Source organism: Mus pahari, chromosome 8, assembly GCF_900095145.1.
Source record: "Mus pahari chromosome 8, PAHARI_EIJ_v1.1, whole genome shotgun sequence".
NCBI classification, from domain to species: domain Eukaryota; kingdom Metazoa; phylum Chordata; class Mammalia; order Rodentia; family Muridae; genus Mus; species Mus pahari.
Window position 1 is genome coordinate 11,562,041 of NC_034597.1, and position 21,124 is coordinate 11,583,164.

Below are 21,124 nucleotides of genomic sequence, written 5' to 3' on the forward strand. Positions count from 1 at the left end.
TGTCACACAGATACAGTGTCACACAGATACACAATGTCACAGGCTTTGAAAACAGAGCTAGATGCTAAAAAGTTGAGATGGACTCTTCCCCCTTGGGCCTCTTAATGCATGGCTCGTAGCCAAGGTGAGATCCCACAGATCCTATCCCACAGCACTACAAGATGCATCTGTGTGTTCTAAGCTATTAAACTTAACAATAATTTGTTACAGCAGCAATAGAAAACTAATAATCTCAGCACTTTTGTACCATTTGCCTTGGCAAGATTGTGTTTCAAAGCCTAATATTGGACCATTTCATACCTAGTGCCTGATTTGCTTCTCTACTTAGACTTAACAAAACAAAACAAAACAAAAACAACCAAAAACAGACTTAGTCCTAAACCAAATCTACTCAGAGTCCCTGTGAGAGTATGAAACGCCACCACCTTTTACATGTCTGCATTGTTCAGTTTCTCTCTTTCTTTGATTAACCCAGAGATGGTTTAGGTAAGGGATCACTGAGTAGCTCTGAGACCAATAATTTTGTTTGACTGAAAAATACTTTTCGGGGAAAGCAGAGAATGCCAACTAACTCCTTTACAGTTGTGTGCAAAAGCACAGTAATTGTCAGTGTGTCCCTAAAGTGTTCCAGAGGCCACAGGGACTAGAGGATGCCACTGTCCTTTATGAGCTATGAGCACCAAGAGAACAATAAAGAGCTATCCTGCCGAACATGTGAACAACCTCCACTGGCAACTCTGCTTGAACTGACTTGAAATTGATGTTTTAGCATGAAACCCACACAACATAACAAAGAACATCAGAGATATGTAAAACATTCTTAGCTATTAGCAATATTTGAAGGAATAGTGGGAAGGCCTGGTGATCCCCTAAAAGATAAGAGGCATTTAAATCTAATGATTACAGGGCAGCAGAAATTCCGCATGGTCTTAAACACATGCACATTCATGCATGCACGCACGCACCTCTTCAAATATTCTTTCAACTAGAAACCCTCAACCCTGACTGCACTTTAAAAATCATCTGTAGAGCTCTGAGAACCCACAGATACCCAGGCCTCTCCCCTGAAGCTTCGGATTCCACTGGTCCAGTCTAGGTGGTTTTCCTGGAGCCATGTGTCTCCATGTTTTTCTGATAGATCCTGATAGACAACCCCAACTCTGCCTGCTATAGGCATGCTCACATGGATGAACCCATCCTGAGATCTGAATTCTAGTGTCTCTTCTTGAATTTGAAGCTTGACGATTGCTCCCCAGCTCCTCTGCCCACAGAGAGCTTTTGAAGTTATTCTAGATGTTTCTTCTTTCCTCTCTTAGTCATCAATTCTATCCCCTATTCCTAGACCCAAGCCTTTCCATTGTCCCGCCTTCCATTCTCCCTTCTGCCTGTAGAATCATCTTTTCCAAGAAAAGTTCTCATTGTACATTCTCCTCAGCCCTCCCATCTAGAACATAACAGAGTCCCTCCATGCTTAGTTGGCCTGCTACCGAAGCCCCGCCTCCTCAGTCAGCTACTTTCTGGCCAATCTAAGTCTCTGAAGGTTTTCAGACTGCACCATGCCTTTGGGGGGTCTGTGTGTATTCTGACACGTGATTCTTTCTCTCCCTTTCGAACAGAGGATATCTCACGACTATGCAAAGCTGTTCTCCACAGAGCCACCAGGCCAGTGCCCTCCTCCATCTGAGGTGACTCTTTGCTCACACCTCACCCGTGGGGCCTCTACTGCTCCCCAACTGGCAACACTGCGGCCTGTGTGGTTTTCATCCTCAAGCTCATGAATCTCAGATTCATTCTTCTAATCATTCATGTCAACACTTTCATTAAATATCTAGCAAACACTAGGCATGCTGGCTACATGCTGGAGGCAAAATTGTTAAGTTGGAATCCACACCTGCTCTCTCTCTCTGAGATTTTCTTAAAAGGGAGTCAGATCACTGGAAGAATATTCACAATAAAACAGATTGACAGAAAGTTGGGAGTTGTGTCTTGTGTGTAGTCTTTATAATCCCACTACATTAATAAGTTAAGAAATAAACCTCCCACCGTTTCTAAAATTGTGATATACGTCAAATGCTTACATGTGACTGTTAAGGTTGTATGATGAATGTTGTGATATGTGACAAATGCCTACATTTGGCTGTTAAGGTTGTATGATGAATGTCATCTTTTCATTTTGTCAGTGTGTCTCTAATAGTTTACTTCATTTGATGATCTTAAGGGCCTCATTATTGTGAGTTGAAAAAACAAAACAAAACAAAACAAAACAAAAAACCTGACCCTCTTATCCGAAGGAAGGTCTAGTGCCTGCTAACTGCTAAGTATACATTTGTGGTGTGAAGACACAAATGGATGACAAGTCAGGCTATGAGGCTTTCTGTTCTAATGAGCATTTCACTATAGCCATTAGATGCCTACATAAATAATGGAACGTCCAGCCACCAGCTTCAAGGGGCCTTGCAGTTCAGCCCAATGGAGAAAGGAAAGTGGAAAAGCACAGCACCCGATGACAGTTGATGAGACTGGATGATAAGGACATGGGTAGTTCTTGTTGCCGTTATATCTTTGACATTGCTTAAAATTTTTCATAATGAAGTTGAACTTTAAAGTGGCATGAGAATCCCGAGCCAGTGGCTAATGGAAACTCCACATTTGGGTAGGAATACAAACTACAGTTTTGGCTGTCTCAGGATAGTGAGGCCTTTCAAGTCTGCAGCCAGTTTTGACTGGCTTTAACTCATCTCCAAAGTTAATTAAGTGCCTTCTAGAAGAAGTCCACCAATCCTAAACTGACCTTTTGTTCTGGTTATTGCTAGGGGAAAAGCTCTCGCACCGTCTATAACCAATCCATTAAGATCAAAGCTTACTTCTCCAAACTAATTGCTCTGCGGCTCCGTCTTGCACAGGTTATGAAAATGTCTGAAATCCCTTAATCACTTTTGGCACCACAGGGACACCATTATTAAGGTAACAATTTTTTTTTTTTTTTTAGAAGATAAGGGCAAATGCGGGTGAAATTGATTTTAACTATCACTAAAGAAACCCACATTTTCTTTAAATACCAGAGCCAGACCAACATTGTTAGAGGCTATAACTGATTGTTTTCTGTAAGAACATCACAAACTTAAATGTCCTAGTCTATAAGATTACTGATACTTTCATGGACCATTCTGAAGTTCTGCTTAGGTTCATGTTGATCATGATGATCTCAGAAGGAAAGAGTTTAGAATTCTTACCTGGTCAGTGTTCAAGACCTGATGCTCCCTGGCAGATCTGACTGTTTGAAAAGAAAAAGAAAACACACTTTAAGAAAATGAGAAATAGCTAAAGCTATAAGAGCTAAGTGAGCCAATGAATGCTTCTGTGGCCAGGGCTAGTGATGATGGCAGCCCATGTCAGAACCTACATTTTGTGAACTTGCTCTTTTTAAGAAATGCACATAATATATGAAATAGTAATCCTCTGCTTTGTGAAATTCACACACACACACACACACACACACACACACACTTGCACGCACGTAAGCAACAGCAACCAAACATCAAGAGAACACAATGGACCAAAGATTCCCCAGCAAAGCAGAGCTCTTGGTGTTAGAAGCTAAGTACCCTTGGAGTACTTAGTACCTTGTACTTGGTGGCAGAAGCTAAGTACCTAAACTCTCCTCTTGACCTAAGCCAATTGGTTCCCAACAAGACCAAAGCAAAGACTGTACTTCCTCTCGCCCTAGTTGTTGGAGGAAGAGCTAGAGTCTGTGGGTACCTGGCCCTTTACAAGGGCAGATGGGAGTAAGCTGTGGTTGGAATGGTCTCTTTGGCCTGTAGTCTTTCACAGGTTATGTTGTGGTCTACAGGCACCTGCACTTACGAATGCCCCTGTGAATTCAAACTGAGTCGGCCTAATTGTGCTTCCCACCAGAAGGAGTGTCCTTTCTCTTGGAGAACTTCAGAGCACCCACACCAATGCCTTGGGGGAAGCGCCTTCCTGTTCTTACCTCCTTTTGGACTCAGAACAAAAAGGTATCTCACACCAAGGGGACCATGACTGAGGGTGGAAGTCAATTTCACATTGGGTCATAGGATTAAATGAACCTCGGTATCTCCAGAAATCTCACACCGTGTGAGACTGATGCACATGTTTTAATCCCCGCCCAATCAACTGTATTCTCGGAGTGCTAGAAGGGTCACGTGGTTTAAATGAGCCAAAGTTATTAAAAAAGAAAATCATTATCTTGTGATTAATGACAGCAGAGGAAAAGAAAACAAGCCAAGGGCAAAAAAAACAACCTATTTTCAGAGAACGAACCCTGGGGATAATAATGACTAAATGGGACTTAGAAAATGAGCCTGGGCAAAGCTCTGGGGTGCGTACGGGCTCATATACTATTGCTGAGAGCATAAATTGGCACAAGTCTCTGGAAAGCAGCTTGGTACTATTTATCAAGGGACTTAGATGTTGTTCTCAATCATCATTTTCGTGATTCCACTCCTTGATTCTAACAACAGCTGTAGACAAAAATTATTACCAAGGCATAAGAAATAGCCCAATTACCAACAATACCACTTCCTACGCAAAGGAAATCCTGCATGGCGAACCGACAATGAGTATAAGCCTTTTGTGTTGCTGGGGAGGATGGTTATTGCACGTTCAAAGCAAGCCCTCTATCAGTGAGCTTCATCCCCAGCCCGGATGTAAGAAATGTAAATGAGGGAAATGCACCTGGTACAGTTAAGCAGCACCAAAGCAGAAGGTTACCCGCCGTATCATGTCAGCTAGCCTGCTAACGCAGAGCTTTGCGCATCCCGCAGTCCCATTTAAAAGTTTGTTCTTCTAGGTTTTAGTTACTGTGCAGTCTGAAGATGTTAATACATGGAAAATGGAAAATTCCAGGGATGAATAATTCATAAGTTTTAAATTATGCCACTCCTGCCCAGGATACTAGTCATCCCTTTGCCCAAAGTATCCACACTGTATATCCACACTATATATCCATACTGTATATCCACACTGTATATCCACACTGTATATCCACACTGTATATCCACACAGTATATCCACACTGTATATCCATGCTGCCCACCTCTTCATCACTTACTAGAGTCCTTTATTATACATCTTGTGGCAAAGTATTGCAGTCAAGCATTCTTTAAATAGTAGCCTAGCACTGCATTAAAATATCTTTATTATTTAATGTACTCTGTTTTATCCTGCAAGCACATCGGGTGCGTACACAAGACTGAGGTTTTTGAGAAAGACTACATCCCCGTACATTTTAAGAAAAGCTCATTTTCCCAGCCTCCCTTGCTGCTAGGTGTGCAGGCATGTAACGGAGTCTGATAGAGCTACAGAGGTAGTACATGTAAGCTGTGGGTCCGTCTTTCTCCTTCCTGCTGGGTCTTTGTAACAAGCCACCTCAGACCACAAGAAGAGCAACCTGGCAGAAGAGCGGGGTCCCCTGAGTGATCTTTAGCACAGCTACCCAGTCCTTGGTCATTCACCTCTGGGCTGTTGTATTAAAAAGAAATAAATACTTTCTAACTTCCTCTAGCCACTGTAAAATCAATCCCTGCTACATCAATTACTTGAACCAATAAGAAACTTAATAAATGATGGCAATTCTTTCTTCGGTTATTCATAATTTATGTTACTATTTCCAAATTTTTAATGCTCCCCATGAATTACTTTGATGATCAGTAAAATACTAAGTCAAGGCTTATTATTATGTTTTAAAAATGTTTTTATTTTGCGGGTTTTCTAGCGTGTGTGTGTGTGTGTGTGTGTGTGTGTGTGTAAGTGTGTGAAGATGGGCACACACACTACAGCACACATGGGAAAGTCAGAGGACAACTAGAGAGCCGGTTCTTTCCAGCTAGGGGGTCCAATTCAGGTCGTCATTTTTAGTAGCAAATGCTTTTACCCCTCAAGCCATCTTTCTGGCCCAACTCACGCTTTATTTACTAAGATTAAGATGATCAAATCTAGAATGATGCTTGGGTAATAATTACATCTACTTTTGAGAATAAGATAGATATGCAGTTTAGAATCAAAAATGTCGTAGTGAGCACAAATCAAGCAACCTCACTTTATTTCAATTTTAATAGAACTCCAAGTAAAATCTGCCTTAAAGAGGCATGGTCTAAAGATAATTTCAGCCAATACATGATTGTCACATACATGAGAGGATGCCCAGCCTCGGGAAGGAGAATTGGAAAGTTCTGTGTGTGGCCTCACACCTTTGGCCCATGGCTCTGCTGCCCCTTTCAATAGAATTGAAACAAGTGACTTCTATAAAATTCCACTAATTGGGTGAGGCCGGGGAAATCTTGGATGTCCATCAAACAAGTTGTGTGCTTGATTTTTGTTTCCTTAGGAGCAATGGCAGATTTAGCAGAACTCCTGTAACTTCAGTGGTCTCCTTAGAGACCCGTGGGCCTGCAGTATAAGATGGTTGCCCAATATAAAGGAGTCAAATCCAGTCCATAAATAATGAAAAGCTACAGGTCCATGTATGAATCAGATCAGAGACATAAAACAAACCTCTAACTGGGTAGTACAGGGAGAATCATTTAAATCTGCAATAATGATATGCCAGAGGTATTCCGTGCCTTTTAGGAGACCATTAGAGCCCTGTGCACAGACACTCGAAGCACTTCATCAGGTTGACCTTAGAGACTTTACCTGTAATTATATATTAGCTAAAGAAACCATTTGGCCTTTCCTCCCCCTGGAGAGTGCCAATCAGCCCTTTTCTCCCCTGGGAACAGCAATCCCCAACACTAATAGGCCATTAGTCCCAGAGTCTCTCCACTTCCCTCCAGGATGACTGTGCCAGTATCTTCAAGGGAAACCCCTAAACTCTCTCCCACAGAAGCGGGCTGATGCTGATGGTCAAAGCTCACAGTTCACAGTTTTTTTCCCCTTCTTCCCTGTGCAGGAACATAAGCAAGGCAGCTCAACAGGCCTAATTACCATGGAAACCACGTGCACTATGGGATTATGAGTGTATTTGTTAAAATGACTCACAGGCTGTTCCCCCAGAAACCCCAGACACACAGGTTTCTGGATGGTTTATAAAATCCATTTACAGGTTTTTTGGTTTTGCTTTAAAACAACAACCAAAAAACAAAAACAAAAACAAAAACAAAAACGGCTTTTATTGTTTTATCTGTTGCTATGAGGAGGGATCCATAAAGTCAACAGGCCTCTCTCCTTAAAAAATGAAAATCAGAGAGACAGACAGAGACATACAGATAGATAGAGACAGAGAGAGAAACAGAGAAACAGAGACAGAGAAACACAGAGAGAGACAGAGAAACAGACAGACAGACAGACAGAGATAGACAGAGACAGAGAGAACAAAAGTAGAAAGAAAATGAACCAGTTCCCTCTGTTCTAAGATTAATCTATTTTTACCTCAGGTTTACAATGAAATTAATTTGAATTTGTCTATGGGAGATAATTAATCTCTTTCTCATCTAAATAATTTAAGTATTCCATAAAGTAGTTTTAGAGACTCAAGTGAAATCATTAGGTGAAATAAAATATTTATTAAGAAATACCAAACAAAACGACTTAAATCTGGGAGCACAAACTGTTACAGAATAATTAGAAATCTTAGTAACAGGGTATTTTAAAATGTATGTTGTAGTGACAATTTTGGTTTTCTTTTAAAAAAAAAAAACACAGAAATATTATAAGAACATGTTTTCATTTTAACCCCAAGTGTGGGATGTGGGGCTGCTTCAGACTGTCCACAGCAGCTGACTATGATTTGCCTCGTGCTCTAGCAGGAGTGTGATTTTGCCAGCTGCAGACAGTTTTTGTGATTGTGTGACATTTTGAAGTCTGAGGACTTTTCAGAGGGATTATATAAATGCTAGGGCCCTGAGAGGTGTGTTAGGTTGTTGGTTGGCTAGTTGGCTAGTTGGTTGGTTCTTGGTTGTTGTTGGTCACAGTTTGTTAAATAGTCGTGTGTAAAGAAGAAACAAGAAGAAATTAGATATCCTGATGGCTAAGATCAAACTTGCCCCAAGGATCTCGACACCCCCTAACCAGCAGAAAGTGGTCTAACAACAATGTCACCCCTTTCCAACCCCTGACTTTATTCAGGGATCACTTTCCTTTCCCTCTATCCTTTTTTCTCTCCTGTCTAGTGTTAGGAGATTGAAAGGGTGGAAGGAAAGAGGTGGAGAAGGGTGAAAGAAAGAGAAACCCACAAAGTAGCAAATACCAGCTACAGGAGGTCGAAAGTTAAATATTTTATTTTCAAAATTTGAACATGAAAGAATCCAGACATTTAAAGAAATGACAATGACTTCTACCTATTAGTAAACATCATTTAAGACCCTGAACAAACTATGCATCATTATCTGTAGCTGGACGGTGACAAGGGGGCTTAGGGAAACCTGTTCCACACAGAGGCCCAGGCCTGGCCTGACTCTTGCCTCCTTTCTAGAGGCATTCCTGTGAGTTGAGCTCTCTTTCCCTGCTGAGCACCCCAGGTCTGACTTGGGTACTGCTACTGATTCCCTCAAAGAAAGATCTACTAACCATTTTAGCATACCAATTTCCTCTGTGAGAAATAGAACTGAGCCTTATTTCAAAAAAAGAAAAAAAAAGAAAACACAAATTACTCCTAATTATCTTCCCCACTCAGTAACACTATATACACAAAAGTGCAACAAAATGGTCATTTAAAATCACTGTCTTCCAGAATTATGTACATGTTTTATGCATCAATGCCAAAAATCACTCTGATAATTTAAAGGGAAAACCCAAGGACTATCAGTCAGTATGGGTGAGAGCGGACTAAGGCAGCGGCCCTTCTCTACCCAGCAAAACCTGTCTATCAGTCTCACTCCACAGTCGTGGCTGGTCAGTACGAGCTCTCTTGTCTCCATTTTCAAACCCAAGCTTTGGAGTGCGGCTGCCGTTGCTGCCGTCTGCCGTCTCCCACCCCCACTGCCAATGGCCAGGGAATATGTTCACATATGGCTCTTGCAGCTTCTTTCTACAAATGACATGTTCCAGGTTGCTTGCCTATCTCTAGCCAATGCCAGGTACCTGGCCACACCTAACAAAGACAGGCTTGGGCAGTGTAAGTCTATTTTGAGTTGGAAGGAAAACTAGAAGTGATTATGGATAAGCCTGTGGACTCCTAGACAAACAGTTTGAATCTAAGATTAACATGTCACTAAGTCATTGACGGCTGTCTGTGCCAGGGAAACAGGCTTCCTCAGCTGACTCCAGTGATGAACACCGACTGGATGAGACCATTCCTTTGGCTAGACATGGTAAGAAGTCCTTGGTTAAACTAAAAGACACTGTCCTTCAGGTTGGTAACAATATGACCCTTTAGGAATATCTCCACTTCTGGAATAGTTAATATAGTTTAGGCATATGACAGATTAAATACTTTATATCCATCAGATGAGGAAACAGAAGCAGAGAAAGTTTTTAGCGATGTCTTCAAGTAATTCTGACTCCACAGTAATCTCTTATAACTACTTAATTCCTATTAACACTTTTTCGGCACTGCTGTATTTTGGATTATTTTAAGACATGATAAAAGACAGGTGGTAAGATGATTAAATAATACTCGTGGGTATCAGTGATCCCTAAATACATTCATAAAGTCTTAAAAAAAAAAAAAAAAAAAAAAAAGCAAGAGATCAGCTCACTCCAGGGACATCCTTAAAATCTACAGTGAGGGTTTTTTGTGCATATGTAATTTTTTTTACTGTGGCTCGACACAGATCAGATGAACACCCTTCTTAAACAGGGCTCTGTTGGCAAAGCCTAGAAATTACCTTTACTTTCCTGTTTGAAAATGCAAATGTGAGAGTAGGAGGCACTCTGTCATCTGCAGAGAAAGCACACCCCCACCATCGTCTGTCTGTTAGGATGAGAACACACAGAAACGTGTCACAACACTGAAATCTCCCCTCTCCCCTACTGCTGCAGTGCACGCGTCGCCTGGGAAATACAACACCTGAGTGGAAGGGAGGAGGGAGGAGGCCACAGCACAATCCACTATGGGAACCATGCACACACACCCCTCCAGAGGCGAAGAGTGGAAACCTGCTAAGTAACTTGTAATCAGAAATGCCAGAGACCATTCAAGCCTCACTTACAGACACTGTAATCAACAAAATATACGCTGCAGGAGGACACAGGCTTCTCATTTACGTTACACAGACACCACTCATGGAGTCCTTGCCCTTTGAGCTCAATACTCAAGCCAGGCTGGTTTTATTTAGATCAAATCGATTTGCATGGCAAGTCACAGAGGATCAATTTTTATACGTGTGTGTGTGTGTGTGTGTGTGTGTGTGTGTACACACACATATATACACATACACACACATATATGTGTGTATATACATATATATTTATGTATACACACACACACACACACACACACACATATATATATATATATTGCAGACATGCCGGGTTGATTCCCTAAGCTGAGTATTTTTCCTATTGTCTTTACAGGACTTGAATTTCTTTCAGGACTATTCTCTTGAGAAGGTTATTCTTTACCATCTTACCTCAGCTTTCTATTTTCCCCACTTGGGGCTTTTTCTCCATTCTGTGTAGATTACCATCACCAGCAAAAACAAGTTTGGGCATGTGCATAAATGGTGAGTGTCTGAGTGTGTGTGTGTAGATATGTGTGCAAGCACACTTTACTCACAAAGAGAAGTGCAGGGAAACTACTAAGATCAAGCTGTGTGATTTGGGGAGGCTGTTTAATCTTCCCAAGTCTTGGTATCCTCACTTGCAAAATGGAACTAATAATAGCAGAATGTATTGACAGCTGTCCTGGAGGCCGCTAACTCTTTGGTTTTGTTAAGCAGTGGACTTTTCTCCAGGGGCCTAGTGACCATATTTTTCACAGAGGTTGGGCTGCAACAAGACCTCAAATCAGCCAATCACAGTGGTTCCTTCTGCTTGGTCATGTGTGAGTCAGGAGGGGAAGTCAGCCAGAGAGGCCTCTTTTGTTTTCTTTCTTCCTTCCTTCTTTCTCACACACAGTGCTATGAAGCACATCTGAGGTTGCATACAGGCAACTGCTCTGTAATTGAGACACATCTCTAGCCTTTACTTAAGACAGGAGCTGTCTCTCCATGTAACTTCTGATGTACTTGACTCCCCTGTGGAGCCCAGGCTAGCCTCCTACTTGAGAAATTCCTGCCCGTCCCTCCACAGTGCACAGGTGACCACACAAGCTGCTTCTCAGCTTTAGAAAGAGATGCATGGGTGACAGATGTCGTGGCTCATACCTACAATCCCAGCAGTTAGCAGCCTGGGGCAAGACGGTGGTCAGGTTGTGACCAGCTGAGTGAGACACTGTCACGAATGAGCAAGCGAGCTTCATGAGAGGAACTTAGGCCCTCAGCGGTGAGGGTGGACACTGAGCTGCCCCTTATTTGGAGTTTAGCAGGCATCTCCACATACTGAGGGGAGCTGGCCCGAGCTCCTTAAGAACACTGCCCAGCTGCTCAATAACAGACTCAACTTCTTGAGATATGTTTCCTATTGTTTCCATTTAGACAACCGCTCTCCCGCCCCCTCACCAGCAGCTCAAAATATTCTGGCAGGAAAAAAAAAAAAAAAAAAAAAAAGTCCTTTCACATGGTTAATTTAAAGATGAGTCGAAAACAGAAACAGTAACATACAAAGTTTAGGGCACAGTGCAAATGCTTGTTGAACGCTGGTTCTCAGCTGGCTTGTTAGGGTGCGGCTGCTCATCCCTTCTAACAGGAGAGTGCTTTTACTCCGAGTGGCCTGAAAGACTCCTGTGTAAGGGCTTTTGCTTCTTCCCCCAAACACAATTAAGGGCAGAAATCATTGCTTTCTCTTCTTTATTCATCTAAGAGATGAATATCATGTATCTAAGGTTATTTTAAACAATAAGGATAGTGTTTACTTCAGACAACAAGCCCTGTTGAGTTGATTGCAGCGTAGGGGAAAAAAAAAATCTATAATTAAATGGAGAGGTCCTCCTGACTGTGCAAATCAATTTGATCTAAATAAAATCTAGCCCAGGCAAAATACTCCGTGGAGTAGCCAGGCATTCTGCCTGGGAGCCTGTCTGGGCTGACTGAAAAGCGGCTTCCAGTAGAAGAGAGTCTGTAAGGCATCCTGCCTATGTGGGAGGAAGGCACAGTGCCTCTGGGGTGTCACCTCAGCCTTAGTCCATAAAGGTGCTTGTACTTTCTGCGTGGAAACACTCTGTAGAGCCTTCACATGCCTGACATCAGTGCTTAGCATCGAAGGTCTCATTCCCAGTGTGACCTCCTAGAAGCCTTCTGAGATTACAAAAAAAGAAAGAGAGAGAGAGAGAGAGAGAGAGAGAGAGAGAGAAAGAGAAAGAAAGAGAAAGGGAAAGGGAAAAGAAAGAAAAGAAAAGACCACTAAATCCCCACTATCATGTATACAACTGGTACAGCCACCTCCCCTTTCATCTAATAGAACACACAGTGGCAGTTGATATTTTCTTGTATTGTGATTTGTCTTTGTCAGTGGTTCCCAATGCCGGGTGACTTTAACTTCATAGTCTGGGGTAGAGCTGGGACAGAGCTTTTTTTTTTTTTCTTCAAAGTACCCCTTGTGATTTCTAATGTGCAGCCAGATCTACGCACCTCTGGTTTATGTGTTTTTTTGAGTCTCTCTCAAAACTAGAATTTAAGTTCCAAGAAAAGAAAGAACTGGCTTGTTTTGTTCCCTGGCCTCTCAAAGGGCAGGTGGCATGGGGCAGACATTCATTTCAGACTTGTGGCCAGACTGACTAACTGCATTGTAATTCTTTCTGTATCTGTCTATTCTCCACAGTGGTCTGTGATTGCCCAGAGAACCAGTTCTATGTCTAGCTCACTCTGCATCAAAACTATGAGTCACTCAAGCAAGCTCATTAGACAATGGGACGATAAACAAATTGCATTGTATGCTATGATGGAGACAGAGATTAAAAACAAATGTAGTTGCTATCCTCAAAGTGCTTGCTGCGTTGTTAAAAGAAGAATGCATGTACAAAATTAATACACACGCCAGAATGAGCTAAATGCTGTGATGTAAGAACAGATAATCAGGGAACTAAAATTACTGCTGTTTACTTGGGAAGTAGCAGAAGAAACCAGCTGAAGCAACCAGAGAAGGCTGGGTGGAAGTCATTAACCCCTGAACTGAGCCTTAGGGAACAGATAGGATCCAGCTCTTGGCAAACGCTGGGCTGTGAGGTGAAATGCAAAAGAGGAAGTAGGGGAACTAAGCCAGAGGAAGGACAAGCCAGTCCTGCTAGAAATCAAGAGGCCCTGACCAAGACTGTTATCACCATGGAAACCAGTAGCCGGTGAGGGGTGGGGGGGAGTCTTACTTCCAATCCCAAATGCAAAAGCTATTCAGTGTACGGCCACTCAGGCTGCTTGATGAGGAGAATGATGAGACGGAGCTTTTTACGTCAGAGTTGTAAGAGGAGAGTGCTAATCATTAGTAATCACAGTGTCTGACGTGGGGAGAGGAGTGGATTCCAGGTGTGAAAAGGCGGTGGTGAGAGGCAGTTGTGAGCACCGTTTTGAACCTGAGAGTTAGGTTAGGTGCTCTAATGAGTTTGCCATGCTTAGGAAGCAGGGAGAGATCCGATGTGAGAACCGAGCCCCGCACAGCAGTGATTGGAACCAAAGGGAAGAGTGTGAGTTGGGAAGAGGAGAAGAGAAGGGGCAGAAGAGCCCGACATTCCATGTTAGAATTAGTGGAGGTGGGAAACTTCAACAGGCATGGTGAAAACAAGGGAGCCAGGAAAGGTTACAAAAGTCAAGTGGAGCCAGGCCTGATGTCACACGCCTCTATCCCCAGTACTCAGGACACTTTCAAGGCTAGCCTGAGCTACCCTGTGAGAACCTATCTCAGAGAAAGATAGATTTTGTTTATGCATGTAAGGAAAAACTAAAATAAGGTAATAGGTAAGGAAAAACAAGGTAAATTAAGGAATGAACTCCTGGGCTGATGAAGTGGCTCAGCAGGTACAAGTGTTTGCAACTGAGCCTGGCAACTTGAATTCAGTCCTCAGAATATTCATGGTAGGAAGAGACCTGACTCCCACAAACTGTTCTCAGTCTTCCGCATGTACACTGAGGCACTTGTGCACACACATAAGTAAATATAGTAAAAACAATCATTAAAAGTGGAGAAACCCGTTACTGTCATTGCTTAAATAAGAGGGGACAGAACAGTCTGGGTGGAGGATATATCCTCGCTTTGAGGGAAAGGCAAAGAAAGGGCGAACACAGAATGGATGTGGCTCTGGTTGAATGCTTGTGCCCTGGCCCCCACTCATGTGCTGGAGCCTAACCTCTCATGTAGCTGCAGTGGGTTAGAGGAGGAGGGGTCTTTGCAGCCCGTTCTCGGGGCCTGCTTGGGGCAGATGCCATTGTAGAAGACGGCCTTCAGTAAGACCACTAAAGGACAGTTCCAAACACCTATAATCTGTTGGCACCACAACCTCCCATCTCCAGGCTCAGAAACTGAAAGAAGTTAATTTCTGTTGTTTGTAAATGGCCTCGTCTGTGATCATTTGTTATTGTGGTCTGAATGACCGAAGACAAACAGAAAATCTGAAGTGATAAGAATTGAGGAGACCTATAACACACGTAGAAAAAGAGAGGGTTGGCCTAACTGCAAGGAACAAAGTGACTAGGTTGGGGCTGTACAAACTTTGCTGTGAATGCATGGGAGAGTGAAAGTGAATGAGGAAGAAGAGGAGGAGAAAGAGGAAGAGGAAGAAAAGGAGAAAGAAGTAGAGAAGGAGGAAAAAGAGGAAGAGGAAGAAAAGGAGAAGGAGGAAGAGGAGAAAGAGGAAGGGGAAGGAGAAGGAGGAAGAAGAGGAGGAGAAAGAGGAAGAGGAAGAAAAGAAAGAGGAAGAGGAGGAGGAGAAAGAGGAGAAGAAAGAGATGGGGGAGCTTTCAAGAAACAACCACCTGCTGACAGGGTGGTGAATCCCAAGGAGGAACCATCAACCGAGTTTCCAGGCTCTCTCCTGCCTCAGAGACTAGGCGCGTGAGAGATGATCAGGAGAACGCATGCATGATTCCAACTAGCTAGGCCAGTGACACAGTTAAGATACTGACTGGTGGGGGGCTGGAGAGATGGCTTAGCGGTTAAGAGCACTGACTGCTTTTCCAAAGGTCCTGAGTTCAAATCCCAGCAACCACATGGTGGCTCACAACCATCCATAACAAGATCTGACTCTCTCTTCTCGAGTGTCTGAAGACAGCTACAGTGTACTTACATATAATAAATAAATAAATCTTTAAAAAAAATAAAAAGTTTTAAGATACTGACTGGTCTTTTCATCTTTCCACTAAGCGCAAGTCCTATTGCACGTACTTGCCCAGAGCTAAAAGGCTCCATCTGCCTTATTCAAACCTCTGCAGTAAAACTACTTCAAAGAAACAGGCAACCACTCAAAACTGAGTACCCTCTGCTGTTGATTGTGTTGTTTGTGTACGAGTGTGTGCATGTTCATATAGGATGGTGTGTGTGTGTGTGTGTGTGTGTGTATGTGTGTGTGTGTATGTCTGTGTCTGTGTCTGTGTCAGAAGGTGGACCCAGGTTTGTTCCTCAGGAACCATCACCTTGGCTTTCTAGATAGTCTATCACACCCATGACAGGCATCTCACAATTTCCAGTAACTCTAGTTCCAGAAGATCTGATACCTTCTGGCCTCTCACCTGTACTCACATACACACACACACACACACACACACACACACACACACACCCCACATATATAATTTAAAAAGTAAAAGAAAAAAACCAACTTTTTAAAAGAAGAATCAAATTCAAAATTGGAAAGTATTTGAATGGCCATTTCTTCAAAGAAGATACACCAGTGGCCAAAAGCAAATGAAAAATGAAAATCATTGGGAAAATGTCAATCACATGAGGTCTGTTCTTACAAGATGGAATTGGGTGTATTTAAGACTCAGTGGCCATAGCCAGGAAAATGCAAATCCAATCACAAAGAGATTCCACCTCACCATAGGGTGGCAATTATCAAAACAAATCAAATAACCAAAAAGAATCAACCATAGACACTGGTGAAGATTCAGGTGAACTAGAACCATTGTGTCACACTGGTGGAGTGTCAAGTTGTGTAGCTGCTATAGGAAACAATATGTTGGCTCCTCAAAAACTGAACACAGAAGCCAGGGACTCTACACACCTATATTCATAGCAGCATTGTTTGTAACAGCCAAAAACTGGTCCAAATAGTCATCAAAGGATGAATGGACAAACAACATGGGATGGATATATGGTATGGGATGTTATTCAACTTAAAATGTAGGAGATTCTCACATGTGCTACAACATGGCTGAACCTTGGAGACAGTATAGAAGATGAATTAAGTTCATCATGTAACATTGTACGATTCCCTCTCCATCGTGATGGTTCTTCATAGGGCCTGAGCTACAGAGAAAAGGAGAATTATTGTTTAATATTTACCAACTTTCTGTTTTATAAGATTAAAAAGAATTCAGCAGGTGATGAGGACAAAATAGCACATTAATGTGATTATGCTTAATACTATGGAACTGCATGCTTCAAAGTTACTAAAGAGGGACATTTTGTGATATGAATATCCTTTTACAATAAAAAAAAAACAAAAACCTCCGTTCTCAGAGGCAGCAGCAAGAAACTAAGCTCATGTCTCCAGATGCCACTAGAGGGACAAAGTGATACTCCAGCATCTTTTTGTACCCAGCACTCACTTATCCACACACATAAGCAAAGGCGGAGTCACATAAAGCCCTGACTATGTGCTGTAGTGCTTTCTTCACAAGGAAGAAACTAAGGTTCACAAAGCCATGTACTGCATCACGTAGTAAGAAGCGGCAGTGGGCTTCGGAGGCAGAGCATGTTGCCTCCAAAATGTGCCCTTGGCACTCTTCCACGCTCCTTTCTTCTCCTCGTACTGATCTCTTGTGAACAGGTGTTCTACTTTTCAACTTAAAAGTTGGAGACTCGGTCTTAAAAAGTTATTCAGCTAACGCCATCACTACATACCCATCACACGAGGCCCAGGGCTGGCCATAAAATAATAAGAGTCATTGACCATATGTCAGGAAAACACACACACATCCCATTAAAATTTCAGTGTTTGTTGACGCCCTCTCCAGCCACCATACCCTGAGGAAAAGAATGCCTGTGAGTGTTCTGTATGGCCAGAGCGGTGGGAATAATCTCCTGTATCGTAGAAGCACACCCACCCATCTGTTTCTTGCTTACGAAAGAATCCTGCCCTCATCCTCACAGACCTGCTGTTGCTCACTCACGTTCTGCCTTGAGCTGAAATTTAACAATTAAGGAAGTGTTTTCTGCTGTGCACAAAACAGGCCGCTCTTAGTTGTTTTCAGACAGATAGCAGGGCCCCCTTGACTCTACTATGCCTACTGGCCAGGGTTTCATCACCTCACTCTCCCGTGAGACACATGGGAGGGGTAACACACATTTTCTAGACATCCCCAAACAAAGCAGGGTGTCGCATCATCTGCGAACACAGGCTGTAGGCGCATCAGTATGACAGGAAAGTCCTGTGGTCCTTACAGCCCAGAGGCCCAGCTTCCTATTTTACTTAGGGACACACAGTGCTATTACCAGACTCTAGATCTAGCCTAGGTCTCCATCCAGAAGGATGGTGCTACAATGGCGACTTTGGAATCCTGAAATGACTTGCTTTGATTAAATTCAAGAAAGCCTTCCCAAGAGCCCCATGGTTACAGCAACTCCTACACATGCTCGGGAAAATAGAAATTTATTTCTTCAGTGTCTGTGAAAGCTTCCTGTCTCAGAAAATGCACCGCTACTTGACAAATTCTGAGAAGCTAAATTAATTTCATAAAGGAGACAAAACAAAACTGAATCTCAAATGTGTGGCTTCTTCAACTGACAATGGTTATCATAAAATACATACTTTCTTCACTGGTATTATTTGGTCCTTAAAAAAAAAAAACTTGTATTTTAATAATTCACGAGTATTCAAACATGCCAATTTATTGTTTTCATTCTGCCACACAAAGCTCTTTCTTTGCTTTGAAAAAGTATCTCCTTTTATTGTATATAAAAAAGTAAAAATCATTTTAATCAATGCTTTCTTATGCTTGACCACACTTTTGTTGAAGATTTTTTAAAAAATTATGCCACAGTTTATTAAACTGTTTATCCTATATGTTCTGCCAAAGAAAGCCCATAATCTCAGTTCAAGCCCATTAGACCCCTTTATTGCACTTTTGCATATATCATTCATAAATGAGAACGAGTTACCATCCCAGACTCATTATTAGCGTCCAGTGCTTTAAAAAATTTACAGAATCAATACTGTGTTCTGATTGTATTACTTCAGTGAACAGCATGCACAGACAAGGAAACAAACCAGCTCGCTTCGATATTATCTCTGTCTAGAATTAACAATCATTTTGATTTAGAGATGGATAGAATTCATACAGGCATAAAAATCCATTTACACACTGATATCCGATTTTCAGCAAGTTATAGGCCGGCCATGGTCCTTTAAATAAGAATGCAACTTTAGGGTAAGACCTAGCAGCAAGGAGAGGAAGACACTAGTTCCTTAGAGGTAAATACTAGCCCCTCGCTCTCGAAATGCGAGCCTTTGTTGGTAAAAAAAAAAAAAAAAAAAAAAATCTATGTACAAAAGAACCCAACATCCTCACAGCCAAACCACAACCATAATGTTGCAAAGAGATGGCCCGCCGAAATACATACGTATCTGAATGTGCTTAACATCTTTCACCACTTACACCCCAAAACAAGGGTCTGCCACGCTCGGGTGCCCAGACTGCAGCTTTGCACCCCAGCAGACGGCCACTCAGCCCTGCCGGACTGCTGAGCCAGCTGAGCAAACTACTTCTTACATTCAGCTTGTTTTCCTAAACACTGAGGGTGGTTCCCCACACCCTGAACAAAATGTGTCACAAATCTGACCATCATTCTCGAAAAAAAATAAAAATTAAAATCCCATCTTAACCATTTCCCCCAAGCCTGAAGCAATATTCCTCGCTTCCCTAAGAAATTCACCCCAAACCCTACAAGCACGGTCACTTCATCTCAATTCAAAAGGAGCTACATGGAAAACGTGTCCTTTACCTTGCTTGGCTCCGGAGGCTTGGTTAGAGAGCAGCTTCCCCTGGCGGAGCAGATGGGTGGTGAGCTCGGCCCGCCCAGCCCAGCCCAAGCCCAGCCCAGTCAGTCCAGCCCAGCCCAGCCCAGCCCAGCCCAGCCCAGCCCAGCCCAGCCCAGCCCAGCCCAGCCCAAGTAGGAGTTGCCCACCGAGAGGCGTCGAGCGTCTGTCTGTATAGCAGCCCCTGAAGCCCAAGCCTGAGTCCCCACCCAGCTTTGTCTTCAATCCTCATTTCTACAGGAAGCAGCGCATCTCCCACTTCCTCCTCTCTTAGTATTAGGTAGCAAGCCAGCTTTCTTGTTTGCTTTTCCCAACACCTCAGGGCTTCCTCTAAGTGGCTTTGTCTGCTGCTGATGCTAATTTGGTTCTAATCCCCTGGACCCCTTTGTTCCAGCGTCCCTCCATCCCAGCTGCACTGCCTTCTCCATCCTTTTCTCATCCCCCAGCCCTCATCTCCCAACAGCGTCCACACAGTGCCTCAGTGGGTTTCCTCAACACCCAAACTGCTTTCTCTTTCTGAACTGAAGCTACTGTTTTTATTGGGCCGGCATAGGCTCTGGTCCTGAGATCCCGGCCAGACAGCAGCGCCTTCTGATTTACAGCCTATCTGTATTCCCAGGCAGCTTGCAGCTTCTTACTGCCGAGTTTTTCCTCTGTGGCCAACCTTTCCGGAGCTTCATTCCCCCAAGGTCTCCCTACCACTGAGATTTTATTTAACCCATATGCTTAGAAAATAATGGACCCCACAGGACTTCTTCTGGGACGTGTGAGCTAAGCCAAGTCCTGCAATGCCGAGGTAGACCTAGCAATGAGAACAGTCTGAGGAGAGTGAGAATGAAGGGAGTGGTGCGGTCTCCAGACATAAATCCCCTCTTCCACCACCCACGTAATATTGCTAGGGCTGAGGGGCCTCTTTTGCCCTTTGTTTCAGACGATAGGATGGTGTCGTGGATAAAGAGAACCATTGTCAGTCTGTCCATCAGAGTTAAAATCTGAGCTGTCATTCCTGCCTGTAAACTTAGACAAACGACTGAATGGCTATGTGCCGCAGTTTCCCCACTTGCAAAAATCATACCATATTTCACAGTGGAAAAATCTGAGAATTAAGTAAGACCAGACAGACACGTGGTGCTTCAAATAGTTCCCAGAGTAAATACTCAGTTACATACTATCAGTTATTACTTACAAGACTGAAACTCAGGTGACAAGTGGCTCTGGACAGTCAACAGCCGGTGGGAGACCAGTGTTTGTTCCCCTGGCTTCCCCCACAGTTATGTTCACAGCTGAGTCCTGATGCTTGTGGCAACAATTTACCCCAGGTTTGAGTTACTCTTTCTCTGGATTAAGAAAGCGCTTTGGGGGAAGGTACAGTTTAAACACCAGCAGGGAGGTGAGGAGGGAGCCCTTGTTCCTGAAGGGGGGTGATGCATGGTAGTTTATATCCACAGTTTCAGTACTGTAGCCTGAGACAACAGAATCACTTTGCGCTCAAAGCTCCCCCCTCCCCCCCCCCCGGGTTACATGGTGAGACCCTGTCTCAAATGTAGTAAATAAATCGATCCATCCTCTCTCAGAAGCCAGGCCTAGACAGCTAGCCTTCTCAAGCGTTAGAAAGAATCTGCTGCTGTATTTCTAAGGCCCTGTCCTACCTTCACTCACCAGGAGGGAATCTGACAGGAAAATCTAGATTGATGAAGGCTCATCAGTTGTGCCTTCCTCTCACACCCTGGGGACTATTGCATGTCATTCTGGCAGGCACAGGATTTAATCTCAGTGAAATGTTCTAAAACAATCCCAAGATCCCTTTTGTTTTGATTTCAAGTTCCATGAAGTTTCTCAGAAATCTTTTTTATTGTAAGAGACCAGAAATGTCCAACATAAAGTACATACATACATATATATAATAGTGTGTGTGTGTGCGTG

The 21,124-nt window shown here is 43.0% G+C and overlaps 1 protein-coding gene across 2 annotated transcripts in view; it reads right to left on the reverse strand.

The window, feature by feature from the left end:
* Window positions 1-19,449, reverse strand: part of Gng2 (G protein subunit gamma 2) — a 97,149-nt gene extending 77,700 nt beyond the window's left edge. Inside the window, exons 1-3 of one of the 2 annotated variants that reach the window (XM_021203083.2) lie at window positions 19,351-19,449; window positions 19,168-19,207; window positions 3,234-3,274 (exon numbers count right to left, since the gene is read on the reverse strand). The gene's annotated coding sequence lies outside the window, so the exon portion shown is untranslated. Of the gene's footprint in view, window positions 1-3,233; window positions 3,275-19,167 lie in introns of both variants that reach the window. The other variant, XM_021203081.2, reaches the window with a different exon arrangement.
* Between the last annotated feature and the right edge of the window lie 1,675 nt (window positions 19,450-21,124).